Source organism: Hemitrygon akajei, chromosome 4 (assembly GCF_048418815.1).
Source record: "Hemitrygon akajei chromosome 4, sHemAka1.3, whole genome shotgun sequence".
NCBI lineage: Eukaryota > Metazoa > Chordata > Chondrichthyes > Myliobatiformes > Dasyatidae > Hemitrygon > Hemitrygon akajei.
The window spans coordinates 52952799-52958798 of NC_133127.1; the positions used below are offsets into that span (position 1 = coordinate 52952799).

The following is a 6000-nucleotide window of genomic DNA, read 5'->3' on the forward strand; positions in this document are numbered from 1 at the left end:
ATACAATTGTAATGTGTAGATGTTAAACATTGATAGATAGGTTATAGACATTATATATACATTTACAACATCATGAACAACTGATATATCCATGAACAACTGGACAGGTTTATAGAGAGGAACAGGATCAAGCATGACTGGAAAGACTGAGTATCCAGGTAGAAATATCTTCCACCTGTATGCGGCTTAATTGTGCAATCCTAACCAGCTCCATTCCTCTCCAGTTAATGGTTTGAACAACAATCAGCTTCTGCTATTCTGCATTTAAATCAGAAAATGCTGGAAGCACTTACTAGGTCAAAATAAACAATTATGTTTTTTAAGTCCAAGACTCTTCGTTAGACTGGGAAAGACACAAAACAAGTTAGTAAAAATTGCCTTATTAGCCTACTTCATAGTGCGGTTAAGATTCCCTTATATTGTGGCCTGGAGTCACATTTACGGAAGGCAAGGTAAAAACTGCCAGGCAGCATCTAGAGCATCACTGGAAGGGACTTCACAGAGTAGTAATCAAATTACAAACAAGAGAAAATCTGCCAATGCTGGAGATAGATACTGCCTGGCCTGCTGAGTTCCTCCAGCATTTTGTGTGTGTTACTCAGATTTCCAGCACCTGCAGATTTTCATTGTTTATAAAAACTGTTAATTCCTTTTCCTTGGGAATTGGATGGGGGAGTTTAACAACAACCCACAGTTTCAAGGTGATTCTTATTGAGAACATTTATGAATTGATTTACTTAATGAATCGAGTTTATCTTCTCCATCGGCTCCAGGTCAGGTCATTGTTTTGTAGCTCACTAACATATGGCTATGTTACTGGACTCCAACAAGAGCAAGCTAGAAAAGCTAAATAGACTACTCCTGCTACAATTTCTTTTACTTTTGTGTCTATCAACAAAAAATATATATGGTATTTTGATAATTAATAATTTAATGAATACATAAAGTTACTCTACCTTCTGCTTTAAGATCATGCTGTCAATTACCGCACTATGATTGACAACTTCCGTATCCTTCTTGCATATACGTTCGCGTTGTTCTTTTAATGTACACCAAGCAGTTTGAAGACATTCGGTTAGAGTACATCTTCTGCTCTCAGACTGCAATAATGTTAAGGCGACTTTCCTCTCAGATTGTCTGTCATATCGACCTATTGGACAGACATCCTCCAGACCAACTGCTGAGAGCATTTCTTTACCCACTTTATACGTTTCAAAACTTGATATATTGCTGCAGGAACTAGATAGTCAACCAGGTTGTCAGGATATATAACATTATTTTGTATAAACCAACAATAAAACATATGAAGCTTATGGCAATATCAATTAATGATTGGTGGAATGTGAACAATAACAACAGTTTAATTTGATATTAATATGCAGTAATGTTTGATTATTTGCAAATCATAAACACAAGAAATTTTGCAGATGCTGGAAATCCAAAACAACGTACATAAAATGCTGGAAGAACTCAGCAGGTCAGGCAGCATCCATGGAAATGAACACACTGTTGACACTTTGGGCCAAGACTCATTTTCAGTAGCAGAAAAGAAGGGGGAAGATGCCAGAATAAAAAGGTAGTGAGGGGGGGGGGGGTGGAGAAGAAGGATAGCTAGAAAGTGATAGGTGAAGCCAAGTGGGTGGGAAAGGTAAAGGGTTGGAAATGAAGGACCTGGTAGGAGAAGAGAATTGACCATAGGAGTAAGGGAAAGTGGCACCAAGGGGAGGTGATAGGCAAGTGAGAAGAGGTAAGAGGCCTGAATGGGGAACACAGAAGATGGGGGGGGGGGGAATTGATATTCATGCCATCAGGTTGGAGGCTACACAGACAGAATATGTGCTGCTCCTCCACCCTAAGGGTGGCCTTATTTAGGAATAAGAGAAGGCCATGGACCAACATGTCAAAACAGGAATGGGAGCAGGAATTGGAATGCTGGACCACTGAGAAGTTCCACTTTTGGCTGATGGAGCAGGTGCTCGACAAAACAGTCCCCAGTTTACGACTGGTCTCACCAACGCAGAGGTCGCGTTGGGAGCACCAGATACAATAGAAGACCCCAGCAGGTTTGCAGGTGAAGTGTTGCCTCATCTGAAGGACTTTTTAGACTCCCTGAATGGAGGTGAGGGAGGAGGTAATTGGGCAGGTGTAGCACTTTGGCTGATTGCAGGGGTAAGTGCCAGGAGGAAGATTAGTGGGGAGGGATGAGTGGACCGAGGAATCACGGAGGGAGGAGGAGGTAAAAATGTGTGTGGTGGTAGGATCCCTTTGGAGATGGCAGAAGTTATGAAGAATGGCGTGTTGGATGCAGAGGCTCATGGGGTGGTTGGTATGGACAAAAGGAACTCTATCACTGTTACAAACTAGAGTCCTGCCAAAGGGTTTTGGCCCGAAACGTCAACGGTACTTTTTTCCATAGATGCTGGCTGGCCTGCTGAGTTCCTCCAGCATTTGTGTGTGTTGCTCTATCACTGTTAAGCTGGTGGGAAGATGGGGTGAGCACGGATGTCTAGAAAATGGAGGAGAGGGGGTGAGGATAACATCAATAGTAGGGAAGGATGATGGTGGTGGTGGGTGTGGTGTGTACATGTACATGTGTAAAGAATTTACTCCAGTTAAATTGGCATAAAAATCAACTAACTGTTTAATAATACCTCAGAATTCCACTGTCTGTGTCCATTGTTTTATTCAGCAGGAATCTTGGGGAATTACAAGAAGTTGGATTTGATAATGTCTGCAAATTTTAAAAATAATATGTTTAATAAATTTGCTAACTTGTAAAAGTGGACATTTAGCTAAAATTAAAACAAACATTGCATATATTGGCACTAAAGTAAGATACTTCAAAGCTATAAGAAATCATAAATCAAATTTAAAAGTGCTGGAAATACTCAGGCAACACCTGTGTATGAAGGAGTCAATATATTTCATGTCAGAATTAGATTGATGCAAAATGTTGAAATGTAATACAATTTTCACTGGCTCTGCTTGCTAGAAAATTTTGTCTTGGCCTTAACAGATTGCATGAAAGAGCTCAGCTTTGAATCATACAGCGCAGGAACAGGCTCTTTTGGCGCAGCAAGTCCACACTGGCTATCAATATCCATTTATAATAATCCCATTTTATTCTTCACAATTCTTAACAATTACTCCAGACTCTATTACTCACCTACACAATAGTCACAATATTCAAATAACCTTGGAACTCACATGATCTCATATGACAATATGGCAGGGGAAACTTCTGCAGACACAGAGAACATGCAGACTCAGAATCAAACTCCTGTCAGTGGCACTGATGCAATGACTCTACTAGCTACATCACTGTGCTGTCAGTTAAACAGAAACTCTACATTATTATAATGACAGCATACTCAAAAAATTGGATTTCCCCTATTTTTCCTGTTAGGAGAGTACTAAATTTAGCACTATTGTTACTATTCCAGTTAGGTAGGTTCTGAGGTGGCTGTTGACAATTCCAGAATGGGGTCATCAAACTCTGGTACAGACAAAGCAGAAGGTGTTTGACCTGGTGCTAGTTTGGGAGGTGTTGTGTTCCTTCCAGTGTGTATCCTGGGTTTCTGTGTGTTTTTGATGAATGAACAAGATTCTCAAAGCCATTCCAAATGTTCCCATTTTGATGGTCATGGACAAAGGATTCTCAAGAGTATGCAAGAATTAATTTCCAGAAAATACATTTTCAAGGAGGCTTTGAGAACATCTTTGTATTATTTCCTTTGCTTTGCCAAAATAACGCCTGCGTCATGAGTCCAGTGTTGATCCTGTAAACGGCATGGCTTGCCTACAGGAGTTAACAGAAAGTCATTCAGATCACAGTGCTGGGAGAGCTCCGTAATGTTAGTTCACTTATTCACCCAACGGATTTGGAGGATTGAACAGTGTTGGTGGTATCCTTCCAATGTCTGGAGATATCTGCTATAGGTAGTCCACATCTCAAAAGCATACAGGGGGATAGGGAATACACCTGCACGTAAGACTTTGATCATTGTGCTGGTTTTCATGCAGGAGTAATCTCTTCATTTTCAAAAGAACATACTTTCAGAGGTTCAAAGAGCAAAGGTAAAAATAGAAATATCTAGCTTTTTATTATAATAATTAATCCGTTTTAAGCATCTTGACCTAATATGATTTTCATAAAAGTATTCCTCATATAAAAGGTCAATAATTCTTTTATTTTTCCACATTCTGTCTGACCTACTGATTATTTATTAAGCATTTTCTGGTTCTATCATAAGGGCTAAATTATCTATTTCAATAATACTGAATTAGAAATAAATGTTGGTCCTGATCCAATGGTTGACTTCTCTGCATTTCTTAAAAATTAAGCCATGGATCTTGAGCTTAAGGTTTTTATTGTTATAGACACAAGAGAGAAATTTGTCTTCTATTGTATGTACTAACAATGCAATACAATTATCTTTGCTCTTTGAACCTCTGGAAGTATGTTCCTTTGAGTTTCTGGATTTCAGAGAGGAGTCTGTCAAACACACAAACCATTTTTAAGTGTTGCATCCACTCAGTACTGCTGTAGACCATTAGCCTAGACTTCTGCACTAATCATCTGGAGCAGGACTTCTGCCAGCACAATCTGACAGTGGAGAAAATATCATCAACTAATACCAGCATAAGTGAAAGTCATTTAATCTAAATAACAAAAAAGTTACTGTGCTATTAAATAGACAAAGTGGTACAGATGGTAGAGCTGCTGCTTCCTAGGACCAGCAACCTGGGTTCAATCCAGAGTCTGGTGCTGCTTAGCTTGTATGTTCTCACTGTGAAGGTGTGGTTTTCCTCCAGATGCTCTGGATTCCTCACAAATACCAAAGATGTGGAGGCTGGTGGGTTAATGTGCACCAATAAACAAGATGGAGGAATTCAGTGGGCCAGGCAGCATCAGTGATGGAAACTGGGTCAACGACCTTTACTTGGATTGAAAGATACAGAGGAGACAGTCGATAACAAAAGGTGAAAGGTAAGGTTTGGAGCAAGAGTATGCAAGGTGGATCCACGTGAGAACGGGTGATTAGCAGATAATGGAGGGAAGAGTGAAAATAATGTCAGAGGTTGAGAGGCGACAGGTGGTGATATGGTGCTGCAGATGGTGGAATTTGTTAGAAAAATGGAGCTTGTAATCAAATAAAGGTCTGGGTCAATGTATTAGGAGAATAAAATGGAATCAGTGTAAGAGGTTTGAACTTGGTGAATGGATGTGCCTGTTTCTATGCTATATGTATATAGCTATAAAACACTGGACCTTTCAAGCGTTGATGCGATTCGCAGAGCGCAATACTTGTATTCTCACTTGCTATTGAGCACGCTTTGATCTCAACACCATAAAAACATGATTAGGCAATACTTCCACAGGCCTTTGTACAAATCTGTTTCTGCCCAGCGACTTATCCCATTGTGGAACTAATCTCTGCTTTAGCTCCAGCCCTGTGAACATCGCTGTTATGGAAACGACAAGACAACAGTTCCAACTCCGTTGAACTCTGTACCCAAACTCACCCTTGTCAACCGTTTTAATAAAACCGAAATCGCGAAAGAGTTGGACTCACCGACCGGCTGTGCCCACACTGTTTGCCCACTCCGAATAAATTTCCATTAAAGACATTTGCTTCGATGTTTTCCGCGAGGCAAGTCGGGAGCGGTGCCGACTCCTACAAGGCTGTTTGTTGATTAACCCATCGATCCTCTCCTGCACACTACAGGTGGTGCTGTGAACTAAAATGCTACCATTGCCGGCAATGGAAATCCCAGTCCCGCCCACTTTCTAATCTGGGAATTCTGGAATGCACATATTCCAGTAGAAAGGGGGCGGGAAATCACGGGGACACCCATTTCTGCATCGAAGTAAGGAGACTCAAGACTTTTAATGTGGAATCTGCAGCAATAAGCAGTCTGCTGGTGAAACTCAACGAGCCGAGCAACATCAGTGGGAAGAAATAAACTGTCGACGTGTCGACCTTGCACCAGGACTGA

The 6000-nt window shown here is 40.7% G+C and overlaps 1 protein-coding gene across 1 annotated transcript in view; it reads right to left on the reverse strand.

The window, feature by feature from the left end:
- The window catches only part of LOC140726342 (uncharacterized), a 97256-nt gene extending 91509 nt beyond the window's left edge, over window positions 1-5747 (reverse strand). The window contains exons 1-3 of the mRNA XM_073042606.1: window positions 5577-5747; window positions 2652-2731; window positions 957-1239 (exon numbers count right to left, since the gene is read on the reverse strand). The gene's annotated coding sequence lies outside the window, so the exon portion shown is untranslated. The remainder of the gene's footprint in view (window positions 1-956; window positions 1240-2651; window positions 2732-5576) is intronic.
- Between the last annotated feature and the right edge of the window lie 253 nt (window positions 5748-6000).